Raw genomic sequence first — 19,998 nt, forward strand, 5'->3', positions numbered from 1 at the left:
AAGGGTGAAGTGGGCAGATAACTTGAGGCCAGGAGTTCAAGATCAGCCTGGCCAAGCTGCTGAAACCACGTCTCTACTGAAAATACAATAAATTAGCCGGATGTAGTGGTGCGCGCCTGTAATCCCAACTACTCAGGAGCCTGAGAGAGAAGAATCGCCTGAATCTGGGAGGCAGAGGTTGCAGTGACCCAAGATTGTGCCACTGAACTCCATCCTGAGTGACAGAGCAAGACTCGGTCTTAAAAAATAAAAATTTAAAAAGGTAAGCAAAGGACATGAGTGGACACTTCTCAAAAGAAGACATTTATGCAGCCAACAAACATGAAAAAAAAAAGCCCAACATTACTGATCATTAGAGAAATACAAATCAAAAACCACAGTGAGATACCATCTCATGCCAGTCAGAATGGTGATTATTAAAAAGTCAAAAAACAACAGATGCTGGTGAGACTGTGGGGAAATAGGAACACTTTTACACTGTTGGTGCAAATGTAAGTTAGTTCAACCACATTGGGAGACTGTGGTAATTTTTCAAAGACCTAGAATCAGAAATACCATTTGACCCAGCAATCCCATTACTGGGTATATACCCAAAGGAATATAAATTCTTGTATTATAAAGATACATTCATGTATATGTTCATTGCAGCACTATTCACAATAGCAAAGACATGGAATCAACCCAAATGCCCATCAATGATAGACTGGATTCAGAAACTGTGATACATATACACCATGGAATACTATGCATCCATAAAAAGGAATGAGATCATGTCTTTTGCAGGGACATGGATGAAGCTGGAAGCCATTATTCTCAGCAAACTAATGCAGGAACAGAAAACCAACTACACATGTTCTCACTTATAAGTGGGAGATGAACAATGAGAGAACATAGACAAAGGGAGGGGAACAACACACACTGGAGCCTGTCTGGGGGTGAGTGGGGAGGGAGTGCATCAGGATAAATAGCTAATGCATGTGGGCTGAATACCTAGGTGATGGGTTGATAGGTACAGCAAACCACCATGGCACACATTTACCTATGTAACAAACCTGCATATCTTCCACATGTATCCCAGAACTTAAAATGAAATAAAATAAAATTTTAAAAAACTTTATTTTTTCTAACCTTCCAAAATGCAGGGATTACAGGCATGAGCCACTGTGCCTGGCCCTGTTTTATCATATCTGAACAAGATTTAAGACATCAGTTTGAAAAGAGCCCCTCTATGACAGCAACATGAATTCTGCCAAAGCTGAAGCAAGAACAAACATCAAATTCATGGTGAAGCTGGGGTACAAAAAATGGTGAAATAAATTATTCTTTATGAAGAGTCTATGGGAACAATGACTGGAAGAATCAGTCATTTACAAATGGATAACTTATTCTAAGAAGTGATAATACAGTGTTGAAGATGAAGTCAACAGAGGAGGGACATCCATATCAATTTTTGAGAAAAAAAAATATTTCTATGCCCTGATTGAGGAGGATTGACAATTAACAAGAGATATTATAGCCAACACCACAGACATCTCAATTGGTTCAGCTTACACAATACTGAGTATAACATGAAAGTTGAGAAACTTTACATTTGATAAGTCCCAAATACCCTTGTGCCTAGATCAGCAGTGGACAAAAGCAGAGCTATTAGTGATTATTTTGAGAAAGTGGAATCAAGATCCTGAAGCATTACTTTGAAGAATTATAACAGGGAGTGAAACTGGCTTTATCAATAAGATCCTGAAGACAAATCACAATTCAAACAATGGCTACCAAGAGGTAGAAGTGGTCCAGTCAAAGCAAAAGCAAACTTCTCAAAAGCAAAAGCCATGGAGGTTTTGGGGATGCTCAAGGCATTTTTCTTGTTAACTTTCTGTAGAATCAAAGCACCATAACATCTGCTTACTAGGAGAGTTCTTAGAGAAAATTAGCAAATACTTTTGCAGAAAAGCGCCCTGTAAAGCTTCACTAGAGAGTCCCTCTGCACCACAACAACACTTCTCTTCCTTCCTCTCATCAAACATGGGTAATTTTGCAAGAGTTTTCATGGGAAATTATTAGGCATCAACATTACAATCCTGATTTGGTTTCTTCTGACCATTTTTTCCCTAGTCTTAAAATAACTGTAAAGGGCACCCATTTTTCTTTAGTTAATAATAGAAGACTGCATTGACACGGTTCAATTCCCATTACCCTCAGTTCTTTAGCAATGGACTGAATGGCTGGGATCATCCCTTAATTGAGTGTCTTGACCTCAGTAGAGCTTATATTGAGAAATAAACTTTATATTTATATTTTTATTTTTAATTCCATTTTTCACTGACATTTTTAAATCCCTTCACAATTCACGTTTGTCTCAAAGGTGTTTAAGTTTAGAAATCATAACAAGTGTGAAATAAAGAAAATTATATAGAGAGAGGGAGAACAGAATCTATAAATATGCATGTTTGTGTACATACATCCATATACATACATATGTGTGTGCATGCAGTAATTTTGTTCTCCCAAAGCAATGCCTCTGCCTTCCACTCTCACTGCACATGTCCTAGTCCTGTGACGTCCCTGGAACTGAGCACCTGATTTTCTTCTCTGCTTCCCACCTGAACAGGGAATAGAAATGGAAACCATGCTCTGTGGTTGCTGTTGTGAAAATCCATGTTCCCCACAGGCTGAGTTTGGCATCTTACATTCCAGTTCCCATTGTAAAAAAGCAAGCAACAAACAAAAACTACAAAAGAAAAAATGAAATATTTGAAAGTCTAGAGCCACAGAGGTTCCGGATCCACCCACCACCCACGGTGACCTCCACAGCCCTCCAGGCCTGAGGGCAGTTATGCCTGAACAGCCTGCCTCTTCACCATCCACGCAGGAAAGTGACCTTAATCTTCAATAGCTATTACTCTGTTCCACAAGGAACCAGGTCAACATTCAAAGTCAGTGGTCTGACAACTCTAAGCTTCGGCTGGAAAGTATTGGAAACATTTAACGTGCAGTGGATGAAGCAGCTCGGTCCCACTGCACATAACACACTCGCAGGGACTCAAAGGAGGAGACTCAGGATCCGCTGGGTGGAAGTGAGGACAGACCCAGATACACAGGTGGTGGTGGTGGGGGTCAAACCAGGAAGGCTCAGTCCCTGACCTCCTCCTATGCCCTGCCTCTCTAGAATTCACAGTTTTTTTCTGACCCGGAAGAGGATTTCACTGATGGAAAAGAAGTTCAGTATTTCTGGTCCAGCCCAGTAAGCTGCTCCCATTGCCCAGCCTTCCACATCCCTGCAGAAGTCACAATCCCTGCACCCACTAACCTGACAAGGGAGCTATGCATCACCTGGAGATGGTTCTAGGCCTGAACCCCTGTGATGGGGTCCAGGGTCTGTGTCCATTTCTGGTTAAAATTGCTGTAAGGCTGGTCTCTGTCTTGGCCTTCCCTGCTTCCTCTCTGTTCACTTCTCCCCTCCTCACCCCATGTGAAGCTTTTACTCAGGAAATGGATTCTCTCCCCTCTTGGAACATCAAGGACAGCACAAGGACACCGCATCATCCCTTTGACCCTGGAATTCTGTAGACCTCAGTCTTATCCTGAGGACCCCTCCCTCCCTACCTCATTTTTTCCATACTTCTGGGACCTGATCCTGCTACACCTCAGGCTTCCTCTTCACAGTCACAGACTGAGGGATCCCCCTTCATCTTTGGGCTCTGGCCACAGCTCACCTGCTGCAGGACACTCAGTGGCTTTCAGTAGTTCATCCAGACATCCAGTTGGAAGTGGGATTTCCTGGAAGGAAAGCAGGAACCCAGAATTACACTGAATTCTAACACCAGGGCCCAGATTCCCCTTCTGCATGGGACACTAAGCTGCAAACACTACATAGGCAATTTAATGCTCAGCTGTCCTTCTAACATCTGGTCCAGTTGTGTCCCTCCTCCTTGGAATATCTCAGAAAATGTATCTCTACCTAGAGTTCTTTGAAAGCATCATCCTATGGGATTCCAGACCATCAGGGGGTGCTATGGGTCCTTACCGGTATTTCCACTCTGCTTGGAAGACTTAGAAAATCCTGAGGCTGCTCAGAGGGTCAGATTCCCATCTCTGTGTTTCAGTAAAACTTCAGTCTTCCCCGGACAAGTAAGGAGACAGAAAATGTCTAGTCTCTGGCACATCTTTTGCAAGCAATGGCGGCTCCCAGGAATCAAAACTATCAATGAATATATTTGTGAGACTCTGGTCAAAAGAAGAGTCATCCTGCAATATCAGGTAGGATGGAGTGGTTCTGTGGCTCCTGAGGTGATTTTGAAAAGATCTTGACTCTCAGAAGGACCAAGGAGGACATTTCTGGCATTTCCAGACCAGGAAGAGTGACTGATGGACCTCCAGTGTTACTTGGAAAACTTTTTTGTTGGACAGCTTGTAATAAGAGGATCTTGCTTTGGCTTTCAGGCATTCACATAGGTTGTTTAGATCATGGAAGTGCTTCTGTATTTCTGCGTAGGCTCAGGATGCCTTCTCAAGTCGTCCCTGCAATTATGAGACAGTTGCTGTCTCCAGAGGTCACTTAGAATAATACAAGAGGCTTCACCCTCAAAGGGACACCAGACAATATAGCCACAGTTCAGCCAAGATTATCTGTATTTACATACCTGTAAAGTAACACTCCTAGTTATCTCCATTAACTTGGACATCTTTCATGAATAGGGAAACTCTAGGGATTGTTATATAACAGCTGCCACAAAAATTAACCAATAAAAAGAAATGATAAATGAAAAATAATTAATAATGATAACGAACATAATGACCTAAATAGTATGAATTTTAATACTAGTGATAATATGAACATAAGGATACAAAAATTAATGTGGAGATTCTCCTAAATATATGAAAACTTCACAAATTGGGTCCTCCTTGTGTAATTTGGAGTCAGAGTCAAAGAATTTCTGTATGAAATGTGTTCCATGATGGGAAACATCAAAAACAGGAGGTGAAAGAAAAGCAAGCCGCAGGAGACCATGGGCTAATATGAACACTTGAGTGCAAACCTCTCTCATCAAGAACTACCAGCCAGAGGTGAAGGGACTCTGGTTTGTCTCCTGCCTACCACTGGGCACACAAAAGCTTTCAGTAGTGCAACCAGATGGCTGGTTTGGCCTGGCTCCCTGCAAAGCAGACACGTCTCTGATCCCCACCAGTCCATCAGTCCTGGAACTCAGAATCCTACATGCAGTAAACATGAAACTCCAACTCCACAGCTGACTTTACCTCCTTACTGTCCTTCTGCCATCTGGTGTTTCAGGTGCTCTCCAGATGTGGACTTCTTGGCTCCCCTACCTTTACCGAGTGAACTCTGGATGTATCATTCTCAGTCTTCTCCTGCCAGTCCAAGGTGAAACTCACCAATACAGGCATACCCTGGATGGGCTTCCTTGGAATATTTAGAAAACACTGAGCTTGCTCGGGTGTGGTGTGTGCTCTAGGAGTAGAGTTACAGTCTTCCATGGAAACCTGAGAGGACTTAGAATATTCCCAAAGGCCTAAGAAGTCCAATCTGTCCTGGAAACATCAGGAATGATATACTCGGTCTTCCTAAGGCTCCAAAATTTTTCTAAATAAACTCAGAGGTTACAGAACCATTTTTATCTTGGGGACTGAAGTGGAGTTATTTGCCTTCTGCCAGCATCTCACATTTTTTTTTCCTCTAAGTTAGCTTTTGAGCCCAGAAGTAGATATTCCTTGTATTTGATTTACACACGGAGCTTCCTAGAATGCCCGTGCCTCTGGATATTTTCTGCATTCACTCAGGTATTCACAAAATGCTGCAGTTCTACTGAAAATCTCTGAGACGACCATTTGATCACCTGAGTAACTTTAGAATGTGTCTTCTATGGAAGCCCTGGAACCTCCCTTCTGGTATTTCATCCATTGCTGGTACCAAGTCCCAGGGTGAAAGCCTCCATCAGACATTGTTGGCAATTCCAGTATGGAAATGACTCTAACATGATGGGGCTCAAGAATCAGATGGTAGAAGACCAGCTGGGAGGTGAAGTCTCAGTAGGCTAGGGGATTAATATTCAATGCACATCAGACTTCTGAGACTCAGGAGGCAGGTGTGGATCTGTCTGCCCAGTGCCTCTCATCTACAGCCTGGACCAGCTATTTCTTGGGGTGAACTACTGAAGGCTTTTGTATGACCTGTGTCAGGCAAGACTCTGGCCAGACCCTTTGCCATAGTCCATTTGTAATGTATTTCCACATGGCACAGGTATCTCCACTTTTGCCCATGCTCTCATGTGGCTCAGAATTATTCTCCCTACTGCCACTCTTCTTTGCCATCACAGAACATATTTCAAGATGTAGCCCTAAGCTTCTCCTTCTAATCAATAACATGAGGGCTTGTATGGGAATATTGTAACAGGCTTACAGGAATATGTTCTTAAATATCTGCTTTTTTAATTACTCTCTTCATTAAACTGACATTTATATCATCACCATTATGATTGTTATTACTGTTATTATTATACTGGTACAGTTCTTTATCATGGATATATTCGTGGTAGTTTTTATGCAATGTTGAATAATTTTTTTATGTTCCTGAAGACTGTTGAATTTCCTGAAGATGATTAAAAGACAACCTTAAAACATAAATACCACAGCAACCCCAGGACTCCTACTGTACTGCCTGGTGTCCTGTAGAAGAATGGGCTTCCTGAATTATTCTTTTATTTTTCAGGCAAGTACCTATTCATACCAGCATAGGAGACTGATGAAGTGCACCCTCATCTTGCCACGGGCTCAGAAAGAATTCATACATATGCTTTATACGATAGCAACTCTATGTATAGGCCTGTGAGCCCTAGAATGCACTTTCTTTCACCAACTAGTCCACCTAAAAGTTTTCTAAGTCAAATCCCCCCTCCATGCTTGGATAGGTCATGAATGGCTTTCTGTTACCCACCTAAGATGAAGGGATATTGCTAAATCAGGTTTGTGGCCAAGAAACTTTTACCTGGAGTGGCAGGAGAGGGCCTACCTGTTCACCAGAGTGTCTGCAACATTTTCTTTTTTCTTCCTTTTTATTTATTTATTTATTTACTTATTTATTTTATTTTATTATTTTATTTTTTTTGAGATAGAGTCTCGCTGTGTCACTCAGGCTGGAGTCCAGTGTTGCGATCTTGGCTCTCTGCAACCTCAGACTCCCAGGTTCAAGCGATTCTCCTGCCTCACCCATCTGAGTAGCTGGGATTACAGGTGTGTGTCACCACGTCCGGCTAATTTTTGTATTTTTAGTAGAGGGGGTTTCACCATGTTAGTCAGACTGGTCTCAAACTCCTGAACTCATGATCCGCCTGCCTTGGCCTCCCAAAGTGCTGGGATTACAGGCATAAGCCACCGCACCTGGCCTCTACCACATTTTCTAAGTCAGTATAGAAGCTCTTTGAACCACCTTTTCAGTCAAAGAACTCATGAAAACGTCCTCCAAGGACTTGTAACCTTCTGGAAATTGTCAAAATCTCTACAGGTGTCCAGAGTCATCTAGATCTGTATTGCAAGCCACTGACTGGGTTCCACCATTATTAAAGCAAATGCAAAATATGCTATGCCCAACAAAAAAAATCCAGGAGCCATGGTATTTAGCTGTTTCCATCTTTCTTGCCTCCTGCAGGTGGGAGAGCACTGAGTATCATGCCCTCCTACAGCCTCTGGAGGACATGCCAGTGCCTAGAGGTACCAGTAGAGAGGGGCCATGAAAAAGCAGATGACAGCCAGGTGGCTGGGAATGACATTGTCCTGGGGCTTATTGCTTGTTATGAACTCTGCCACTGGGCAACATATGCGGGTCTGGACCCATGCCTTCTCTGGATCCCTGCCCCATCAGCCAGCTGTCTTATCTCCTGGAACCTGGCAGGTGTTGGTCAGCATGGTGTTCCAGGACTAGGGTTATATTAACATTCCCTCTTAGTCTGAAACCCCAGAAGTTAACACAGGAGTCCCCAGGTGTGCACATACCAATCTCCAGATTGTTTTTCTTCTCATTCTAGATGTTCATCCTTGCTTTTTGGGACTTGAAATAACCCTACACAGGCAAATATTTATTCCTATTATCCATTTATGGAAAACTTATATGTCCCAAGTCCATAGGGTTAGTATTATTATCAGTATTAAAACCATTAATACTAATATCATGATGATAATCATTACTGTTAATATCCATCAATATTTTTATTACTGCCATTGTTAATATGGATTTTTCATTATTGTACAGCAGTGAATATGGTTTATCCATTCACAAATGGTGTTCAGTTACCAAAGATGACTACAAGGCATGTTCTACAGACATATACACACACAGCTGTCCTGGAGACCCAGCTTTGCCACCAATTGCTCTTTCGTAAGATGAGATCCCCCAATACCCACCAGTTTTTCGGGACTCGACCTGATCTGGCTCAGCTAGACTTGGAAAAGTTTCCTATGCCCAAATGTACTTGGAAAAATTTTAAAGTCTCTTCAGAGGCCCAGTGATAGCTTTTGGCAGCTTCTAAGACCAGGGAGAGTTTCTTGGCCATTCAGAGCCATTCAAATATTCTAAGTAAACTCAAGGATCCAGAAACCCCACTTGCAGTCATGAAATACCAGTGAACGGCCTCTGTGAGTCTCTTCAAGTTTTTCAAAGATGACTCCTGGGAAGGCTGGCCAGGAAGTCACCCAAGCCCAACCTTCTGCAGGATGTTCTACGTCAGCCAGGGACCCAGTGAATTGCCATTGAACAGAAGGGAGGAACAGAGACAGCATGCCTGAGCTTCTGGAAACATTCTAAGGGCCCTTGTTGGCCCAGAAAAGACTGATGCTACCATATGAGGCACAGACTTGGCAACCTACCTACTCCAGGAACCACGGAAGGTTTAAACGTTCCCAGGAAATCCCAGGAAGGGCAGCCATGGCCCTTTAGAGCCATCAGATTTTATTCTAAGTCTACGTGGGAGACAGTGCTATTAGCTTTATAAAAACACCAGTGGAGGTGCTATCACTCGCACTGGATATCAACAGTATCCAGTCTTTTCTACCTCATCTCAGAGCCAGGCAGCCACTATTTCCCAAAGCTGCTGTGCAATGAAAGGGGAATATTCTAGGTGCTCTCCTGTGCCCACGAAATTCTGTGATTGCGCTGAAAGGCAGGAGTCGTCCTCCGGAATGCTCCTCAGAAATCTGACAACACTGGTCAAGATTAAAGAAGCTCAATTCAACGTCATACAAAACCAATCACAAAAAAAAAAAAAAAAGCATAGTGAGACAAAATGATGAACACACCCGCTAATAATCATGAATGACAATAATAACAATAATGATGATCTTAGTTATAATGCCACCAACACTGTTAATGGAAATAAAAATAAACCTGAGGTAATGAGTGTTAGGGTCCCGATTCAACGATGTGAAGGATGGCGCCAATTTCTGGCCTCACAGAAATAAAGGAAAAGTAAACACCTGGAGGAGGAGGAGGTGAACCTGGAGCTCCCGCCGGCCTCTAGGCGCTTCTTGGTGGAAGGAGAGGAACTTGGTCCTGAGCCTGCCCGGATCCATCCACACCAGAACCCCGGAGTCCCAGTTCCTGGATGGGCTCAGTCCCACCCAGGCCAGACCCCCCGGAGCCCCGGAGACCCGGAGCCCGGGAGCCCGGGTCCTCCAGCCCTCGCTGCCGCCGCTTCTCGCGGAGCCGGGGCCCCTCCCGCGCCACCTCAGCCTCTGCGGGGCTCTGGGAGGGCAGCGCCGAGGATGCTCCGGGCCCAGCGGGGGCATCTGGGCCCACCGGGGGTATCCGCGCCGGATACTGACGCCCTGAGGGCGGGGAATAGGGCGGCCTGCACAGGGCCCGCCGTCTCGAGCCTTGCAAAAAGAGCGGCCTCTCCGACGCCCCTCCCGGAACCTCCCCGGAGGCCCCAGCCCCAAAGCCAGGGCGATGGCGCCTCCCTGACTATGGGTAAAGAAAACTCAGGTCCTTCCTGGAGACTTGGTCAGCCGCGGGAAGCAAATCGCGCATGCGCCCTGCATGGCAGGAAAGATGGGTTTCACTGCCCTCTGCCGGCCGTGAGGTGGCAGCACAGGACGTTTGTCCTTAGTGGTGGACCTGAGTCTGAATCACTGAAATTCAGGTGTAGATTATTCAGTACTTTTCTTTTGGAAGATCAAATGGAAATTGAGTACGATATCATGTGCTTTAATTAAAGAAGATGGAAATAAAGAAGCAAATTCAAAAATCAGTATACAAAAGTCGATTGATTCCCTCTATGTGGAGGGAAGAAGAGCTTGAATAAGAGAAGCATTCTGTGTTATGCTTTAATAATGGCTGGAGATCTGCCACCATGCATTCATCAAATCCCGTAGAATTTCACAGCACAAATAGTACATGTTAATGTGGCTCAGGAGTACATATAATGTCAGCCACAGTTTGAGGGTAAATTACACATTTAATTAAATAGATTAAACAATAAATAATGATATGAGCTCTGCCTGGACATATTCCTTGTCTCTCCAACCAGTTTGCCAAGGGCTTGAATTTCTTGCTCATTATCCTCACACTTGACATAAATCCTGGCTGCAGAGTAAAGTCAACCACTTGTGGAGATTTTTTAATATAATGATGTGTCAATTTCAACCATGGATAAGGCCATTTAGCCTTAGTAATGCCTATCGTATCAAGATTGTGCCTGTTTTGCAAAATTTCAAGCCATCCCACTTCATAATCAGGAAACATTTTCTCTTGAGGTTTAGGTTCAGTACTGAGGCTCCTTGATGGACAATACATTTTCCAACACTGAGGACAAGGCAGGGAGGCCCCATTTGTGAGAACTTTCATTTTGCTTCGGGAAAAGTACATTGAATCAAATATAGGAAAGGCTTGCAAGGTGGCTGACAGGTTTGGCTGTTTTATCATGCTGGTATTTTATCTTCTGGACTGCAGTAAAAGGAGCACAGCTGTGTCTGTCTCTGTGTAATGACTCACGACTTACCTGAATAAAATGTGGGGTGTCATGAGATGAATTGCTACCTCCAGTTAGATAGGCTCCAGGAACAAAATTTCAACAGCCTTCTCAGGGATAGAAGAGAAGAGGTGCCTTATTCTCTGATCCCAGGTAACTGCTCAGAGACAGAGGCAAGGGCTGGGGATGTCCAAATGCATATACTAGGTGTCTTGGATACAGCCTCCATTTCCCTGCTAAATCTATGCAATGACCCACTGAGAAATCTGGCAAGTGGGGCTGAAGATCCCTGGTGTGTCAACTCGAGGGTTGGATGGAAACAAGTGGTTTTAGTGGACGTTGAAATAAAGGGAGATGACCTGTGAGGAAAGAGCTGTTGAAGACTGGGGAGACTCAGAAGTTGGGGTAGAATCTCAAACAATAATCTCAGCCAAGGAGTGCAGATGCAAATCGATTTGTTACGGCTGCATAAATGAAACAAGGACTTCTCCAACATACTAAGTTTTTTCAACGACCGATTGTATTCTTTCAATATTTGTAAGTATTGATATTTTGGAAAAGTTTAATGAAATTTCTTATATAATTCTGCATTCAATTTATTCCCTGATCACCTTGCTATTATACATTTACATGCCACATTTTTATGAATAGACATTTTCTCAAATTTCTGAATTATTTTGCTAAAGTATGTGTTAAGAGTTTTTTCTAGAGGTCCACCTTCTTGACTCACTTTTCTGATGAGAAATCTATCAGGTTTCTCCACAGTGATTTTCAAGTTTGATAGCTCCTCAATGTGAGAAACTTAATGTCAACTAAGAAATGAATTACCACTAAAGAATTTTCTCCTTTCAAGATGCTAACCATGTTTTGTCCAGTGTGAAATCTCACGTGTGCCACAAGTGTTGCTCTATGAAGAAAGGATTTCTCATGATTTTTCATTGTATAACTTCTCCAGTAAGACGTATTTGGTATTCCAAGAGAATTCATTGCCCTTGGAAAGAATTTCCCTTCTTATTTAGCTTATAAAGGCTTTCCTCTCTTGTTTTCCATTTTAGCAGCATTTTATCACTGTGTTTTCTTGTGAACCACAAGCCTGGTTCTTGGCTGAATGTTTATTCACAGAAAATACAAATAAAGTGTTCATCCAAGTAAAGTTTTCTCATGTTAATTGACAATAAATTGCAAATAAAAACATTTTCACACTGAATGCAGAGTTAGAGATTCTCTACCTGAAAGTCCCACATGTTTTAAGTTAAAGCTGTTGCTGAAGACTTTTAGTTTATTATGTTGACAGTTTCAGCTCTCTCATGTCATTTATGATCAGATCATTAACAAGTCTTTGGTACATACACATCATACAATTTCTCTTCCATATGAATTTATTGATGTGGACTGAAGAATAAAGGTAACTGAAGTATCTTCTTTGTTGATTACAGTATTTCTTCAAAATATGAGTCCTTTGGTATGTTTAGATGTTACAACTACAGCTGAAGTCTCTTCCACATTCCTTACATTCGTCATTCCTAACACCATGTCATCTAAAGTCAGAATATGTTCTGAAGAAGTTTATAATTTTCTCTCCAGGGTGAATTTTCTGATGCTATTTAAGATTAGTACATTGACTGAAGGCTTTCCCACATAAATGGCATTCATATGGCTTTTCTCCAGTGCATGTTCTCTCATGTCATCTAAGGTCGGGAGACAGACTGAAGGCCTTCCTGCATAGAAGACAAGCATGTGGTTTCTCTCCAGTGTGAATTACTTTGTTTCCTCTAAAGCCAGAGCTTTGACTAAAGGCTTTCCCACTTTTATCACATTCATAACACTTTTTTCCAAGGTGAGTTCTCTCATGTCTTCGAAGGTTAAAGGATTGAATAAAGGCTTTCCCACATTGATGACACTTATACGATCACTCTCCCATGTGAGTTTTCTCATGTCTTCTAAGGTGAGAACACTGAGTGAAGGCTTTTCCACATAGATCACATGCATATGGCCTCTCTCCAGTGTGAGTCATCTTGTGCCGTCTAAGGTGAAAGCAATTAGTATACGCCTTTTCACATAGATTACATTGATATGATTTACATTTAGTATGAATTTGTTTATGTGGTTTAGGGGACAACTGATTACTAAGGGATTTTCCATACTGTTTGCTGACATAGGGTTTCTTTCCACTATGAGTTAACAAACACTGAGTTATTGTGGAACTGTGAGTGCAATCTTCTCCCAAATCATTACATTCAAAAGGATCCTCCAGAATGAGAGAGTTCTCCTTTGCGGGCAAAGATTAAAAGCTCTTAATGGTTTACCCACAGATATCTATGCATTCATTTCACTATCTTTGAATCCTAGACCAACCATTCAGTGGTAGACCCCAGTTGAAATCTTTCCAGTGTTACTTGTGTGAAAGGAAATGAAATTTTGGGACCCCAAACTCATTTAACCAAAGGGAAAAATCAAGCTGGGAACTGGGTCACACAAACCTGCCTCCCTCTTCTGGTTCCTAAATAAAATGGCTACAAGATGAAAAGCTACACACCTCCCCCACATTTTGCCCACAAGGAAATTCTTCATGAGCTTTTAAAATTACACCATGGCAATGCAGACTGATAGCTTGTCTTTACAGGTGCAGTCATCCCCAGTTCACCAGACACAAATACATATCTGATTATTTCCCTGTTCAATTTTGCCTATGTTGTCTTATGTAAAATGCAGCTTTCCTGCATTATTCGTCTGCCTCATTTGTCTATGTCATCTTATGTTCAAAAATCCAGATTCACTGAGCCAGAAAAATGCATGAATGACTATTTTTTCTACCCACCTTTTACATGAAAATTGTGTACTTCTCAATATCCCACCCTTTCCCCTTTAAATTTGGAGACTTCAAAATCATCTTTGGAGAAAGGCATACACCTGTCTCCTGGGTGGATGTCCTTAACTTTGGCAAATAAATCTCTTAAAATGATTGAGACTTGTCTTGTCATTTTTCTTGATTGACATTTGCATACACATTATCTCCTGCAGGTACAGATATGTTCTGTTCTGTAAGATCCCAACTGCAGACTTATTGCATTAATTGTGATGATATCAATATCTTTCAATGTCTGGGCATGAGAAATGTATATGCACTTGTTCTATTTTGGAGATCTCATGCTATGGTTTAGAGCACAGGTCAATTTATTCACTAAATTCAAAGTATCCAATTTTTTTTGCTTAGAAAGCATTTAATGCCAGCCTAATTACACTCAGGTGATTGTGCTTCATTACTAACTTAGCCCATTACCATGTCTTTAACTTAGATGACTGGTGTACACAGCTATAAAACTTACCATTGTCATACTGGTGGATGCGTCTTTTCTGATGATAGGATGCATGGATGTCATATGTTTTTTCTTAAGGGCACTTTCCCTGTCTGAAATAATTGAAAAATAAATTGTTACATTGGTATTATGGTGATAAAATTGTTTGAAAAGCCCCAAGGCCCATTTACTTTTTTTCAAAAATTGACACTTAGATGTGGCAAGTGTGTCAAATGAAGAAACTACTTGAATAGAAGAAATAGATTGTACAGTGTCAGCAATTAGAAAAGATTTTTAAAATTAAAATGTGGAAAGAGTTAAAATGGAGATGAGATATGAGACAGGTAAATAGAGGGATAGTCTTCACAGGGGTATCAGGAAAAGAGTCAGCAAGTGAAAGTTTAACCCCAACAAGTATATGAATTATTCTTTTCCCAAAAGTAAAAGAAAAGGCAAGAGGACACAAGAGTAGCATCTGACACATGAACGAAATGATAATAACATCTAAGGAATTCTGCTCCAGTAGCCTAACCTACATTTTAGAAATTATCACTCATTTAATAAAACCACTAATTAATATTCAACTGATATTATTCATTGACAAAGCACCTCCTCCTATTAGAGCACAGGACCCTGTTGCTTACCTGGATTCTGGTCTGGAAGAAATTCTCTTCCTTCCTGCCACAGCCCTTTTCCTTGCTCCAGCTACAAAGTTATACAGGATTTGCTTATCTGGTACCCTGTTAGTGGAAAGAATACATGTGTTTTGAGTTCACTGTCAATAAATGTGCATTATCACCAAGTGTAAGGCTGGCTATCAAGGAAGAATAAAAACAGTGAAGGTCAGCTCAGGCCACAAGACCTAGAACACAGAAAACTCCCCAGGATTTTTCTGAACCAACGTGAGACTAGAAAACAAATCCAAACTAAAGGTCCATCAGGAAAAGAAAATTCAAAACAGTCAGGACCTACGAATGCTGACTCCATGCCTAAGTTCCAAGACACAATGCATAATACACAATCTTCTCAGAATGAGAGTAATTAAATCTCTGCACAGTGTGTTTATTATTATTCTCATGCAGAACAAAAAAAAAAAACGTTCGATTTACAAAAATAATTGGTGTTCTATATGGAAAAGATATTGCTATTGTTTTCACTAATTGGTCTCAGCCTAAGCATACACTAAAGCAGAAGAGTTATTTAGAAAATATTTAATTTAATACATTGAAAATACTCATTAAGTTCCCAGGTCTGTTATGAGTATTAGAGACTCAGTAACAAGGAAACCATGAAATCCTTGTCAAGATTACATTCTAATTGAGTGAGAAACTAAATAAAATAAAATTAAAAGAAAGATATTTATTTCAGATAGATTTAGAGAGTTCAAACTTTTTTCAGATGAGATCTGTGAGAGAATCAGAGAAGAGATTAGAGTGACATATGGGGAAGCTGTTCTAACACTTGTTGAATGAATGAGCGAATGTGTGTCTACATATGTACGTGAATGTTGAGGGACTCACCGAGGGACACCAGGTGACTGATATTTTCCAGCATCACATCTCTGTACAGCTTTCTCCTGGATGTGTCCATCCTGGCCCAGTCTTCCTGGGTGAAGTCAATAGCTACATCTTCAAAAGTCACTTTCTTCTAAAACATCACAGACATTTTAGTTTAGACAGAGAAATCCCTTTCAATGTCTGGAAGAGGAAGGCTGTGATGACATAGCTAGGAGCTGGGTATGCAGAATACTCAGTGTTTTGGGTTCCAGCCAGTTCATTCTCAGTACTAAGCTGGTATCTGCCTTTCATATTCACTCACAGAGATATACCCACTCTGAATCCATTAAACTTTACTATAAAGAAATATCGCATGAGGTGTGGCATAATATAACCCAGATATTTTTCAGTAATGTGTTAATCACCTCTACATAACTGATTATAAAATTTTCACTTGAACATTCATAAATAAAATGAAATGTACCATGAATTTCAAGTAAATTACAGATTTGTCACAAGGCAAATAACCATGATTTACTACTTTTTAAACATGACTGTGATGAAATAAATAATTTCTCTAGATGAATCACAGTTTTCTCACCAATCAAATGGTTAAAAGACCTATTATGTGTTTTGAATAATCTAACGAACTAATAGAAAACGTGTTTCCTATCTAGCAAATATTTATTAAATATAAGTCATTGGTCCCTTATTCATTAAAAAGTTAGAAAGTAATGAACCAGACTCCAGCATTCTTCAGAACTGAACAAGCTTTATGCAGAATATAGGATTCAATTCACACATATAGTCTCTCTAATGTTATATAATTCAGGTGTTCATGACAAGGCTTAAAGACAGTCCAGCAGCACAAGACAAGACCGCTGAGGTTGCTATACTGAGGAAATCTTAGTCTGATGATTCCTGTGATATGAAGCCTCCTGTTCTCAACTTTCTCTCGGCAATCTAAACATCAGTTATCATTGTTTCTCTTTTAAATTTACCTGTCACTTCACTTGTTCAAGGATTAAAAAAGCCCCTTTATTTATTTTTTTTCTAACCAGCCCTTATAAAGCATTTCCACAGAACCCTAAATTGTACTGTATCTCCTATATTCCTTCTTCTGAGTGTGCAACCATAATTAAATAATTATATTTCTCATATGTTACTTTCAGTTACCAGAAGGCAAAAAGTTTAATTACCAAAAGGTAAAATGAATGGGGATAAGAATAATAATAACTTCTTTAGTTATCCTTTCGCAAAGTTTTTAAAAACTCAATTATATTTTATCAAACTTTTCTTTTCCCTCAACACTGCACAGCTCTTGCCCAAATCCTATCACACTGGATTTATTGAACTCAGCTGGTAGAACATCAGACTCATTGTTGGGCTGTGATGTTCTGCTCTTCACTCATCTCTATTGCCTGCATTCATCACAATCCTAAGTCTATTTCAGCCAACAGTACAGTTAATGGGTCAATTATTTCCCATGAGATTATAGGATGGATAGAAGAAAAAGAAATATATAAATGAAACCTCACATATCTTTTTTTTGCAAATAGCCTTAATAGGGGTTGGAATAAAGTAATGTAATATTAGAAATTATATTGATAATTTAGGAGTCTTTGACACACGATACCCAACCTAGAGTCCTGAGAAAACTTAATTGGAGGCCAGATAACTAAAAGCCTCCTGATTGCATTTGGAACACCCAGGCTGGTTGGATTTTACATAGTAAAAACAAACAAAAAAAAGAATAAAAATGAAACACCCATGCAAATTGGAGAAAACTGCCCATTTGCCAGCAATATGGGTATAATTTCAGTAGAAAGAGGCATCCCCTACTCACTAGTGAATGCGTTGTCAGGAACTCAGTTTCTCTCTGTCTTCTTCTGGATTTCCACTTGCAGACACTTTAGGCACTAAGAAAAGCTGAGGTTGGAGAAAGAACATGTGAGACACCAGTCTTGCGCACCATTTTCAGATCAACCTGTGATGAAAAGCCAGACTTTCACTGAAGTGTGACATCACTTGCACCACAGCCTAACCAACAGACACAAACAAGCAGAGGCCTCTCCTCTTTTCCCGTGGTCAAAATTAGGAAGCCTATGGCTATGGTTGCTAATAAAGAAGGAACACAGATATCTGTGAATTAGAACGTCAAAAGCACTAGGTTTTGTATGTTAATTGGCACAAGTCCAGATATTCAATTCCCTCACTGATTTTAAAACACAGGGATCCCTGACTCCATCCACATGTGGAATATGATTTCCACCTATAGATAAACACTGGGATTTCTCAGATTTTATTATCCTAGCTTTATGCCCTAGCAATGTTTCTCCAACACCCACTACAGCCTTCTGAAGCCTTACTCCACTTTTACTTTCACTCAATTCTGACTTTTGTATTTCCCCTTGGAACTTGGAAATAATCAAGTAAGAATCTGTTTTAGGGTCAAGTGCAGTGGCTCACGCCTGTAATCCCAGCACTTTGGGAGGCCAAGGCAGGCGTATCACCTGAGCTCAAGGGTTCAAGACTAGCCTGGCCAACATGGTGAAACCCCGTCTCTACTAAAAATACAAAAATTAACTGGATATGGTGGTCCTTGCCTGTAATCCCAGCTACTCAGGAGGCTGAAGCAGTAGAATCGCTTGAACTCGAGAGGCAGAGATTAGAGTGAGCCGAGATCCCACCACTGCACTCCAGCGAGGGTGACAGAGCGAGACTCTGTCTCAAAAAAAAATCTGTTTTAGGATGGGGATAATCAATTCAGGGATTTATTTCACTTAGAGGGTCAACACTCCTATCCTGCTAATCTAGCCCTTAAAACCTCCTGCATCAGAAATTAGCAGGAGTACCCTGAGTCATGGTGTTTCTGTCCTGTGTACACAGTCACAATCCTCTAGGATGCTCAGAAAATACAAAATGACTTAGGGGTGGGAGAAATTTAGCAGCTCAATCTGATATTTTACTAATGTGGTATCTAAAATTCTTGCAATCATGGTTTATATTAGTCTTTGTTAGTTGCAATATCTCGGATTATCATGATACATATTTGCTGAGAAATACCGATGCCCATGTATATATTCATACATAGATATGTATGACTGCATTCGCGGTCAAGGGATACAGCAAGAAACCAGACAAACTAGAGTCTTATGGAGACTCTATATTCTAAAATTCTTTGGCGGTAAACTAGACTTGAAAACAAATGGAAGGTGAATAGATATAAAAAGTTTCAATGTTCATGATGATGTAAAAAATAAAATATATTGCAGAAATGAAATCAGGAAGTGATAGGGGTCATGTAGTATTTGTAAACCACTGGTATTGTCTGAAATTCAAGCAGGCTGCAGAAATTTGGGTAACTAAAAGGAAAGCAGATGCTAATAGAAGACAATGAAGAAAGGGCCTCAAAGACATTTCAGAGACATTGGCTGGTGGCAGCCCCTCTCCTCAAAGGCCTGGAGGCCTAGAAGGGAAGAATGGTTTTGTGGGCTGGGCCTAGGGCTACACCACCCAGTGCAAGTGCAGGACAGTGCTCACAGCATTCTAGGTCTCAGCCACTCCAGCTCCAGCCATGGCTTAAAGGGCCCTAGACACAGTTTGGGGCACTGCTTTAGAGGGTGCAAGCCATAAGCCTTGGCAATTTCCAAGGGGTATTAAACCTGCAGGTACACAAAGTACAGGAGTATGCTGCTGATAAAGATATACCTGTGACTGGACAATTTACAAAAGAAAGAGGTTTAATTGGACTTACAGTTCCACATGGCTGAGGGGAGGCAGAAGGCAAAAGGCATGTCTTACATCACAGCAGGCAAGTGAGAGAATGACAGCCAAGCAAAACTGGTTTCCCCTTATCAAACCATCAGAACTCGTGAGACTTATTCACTACCATGAGAACAGTATGGGAGAAACTGGCCCCATGATTCAGTTATCGCCACTGAGCCCCCCCCCCACAACATGTGGGAATTATGGGAGTACAATTTGAGCTGAGATTTGGGTGGGAACACAGAGCCAAACCATATCAGAAGCCTTCACCTGGATTTCTAAATATTTATGGAAAAGCCTGTATGTCCAGTAGAAGTCTGCTGGGGTGGAGATTTCACTGTGAATGTCTACTACAGCAGTGCAGAGGGAAAATGTGGGGTTGGAACCCCCAGAGTCCACACTGGGGCACTGCCTAGTGGAGCTCTGAGAAGACAGCCACCATCCTCCAGACCCTAGAATGGTAGA

The 19,998-nt window shown here is 41.2% G+C and overlaps 2 pseudogenes; both read right to left on the reverse strand.

Moving 5' to 3' along the window:
• The window catches only part of LOC129042593 (uncharacterized), a 49,220-nt pseudogene extending 39,187 nt beyond the window's left edge, over positions 1–10,033 (reverse strand).
• A 2,624-nt stretch (positions 10,034–12,657) lies between these two features.
• Positions 12,658–17,145, reverse strand: LOC129042906 (zinc finger protein 705A-like; annotated as a pseudogene).
• Between the last annotated feature and the right edge of the window lie 2,853 nt (positions 17,146–19,998).

This window comes from Pongo pygmaeus, chromosome 7, assembly GCF_028885625.2.
Source record: "Pongo pygmaeus isolate AG05252 chromosome 7, NHGRI_mPonPyg2-v2.0_pri, whole genome shotgun sequence".
NCBI lineage: Eukaryota > Metazoa > Chordata > Mammalia > Primates > Hominidae > Pongo > Pongo pygmaeus.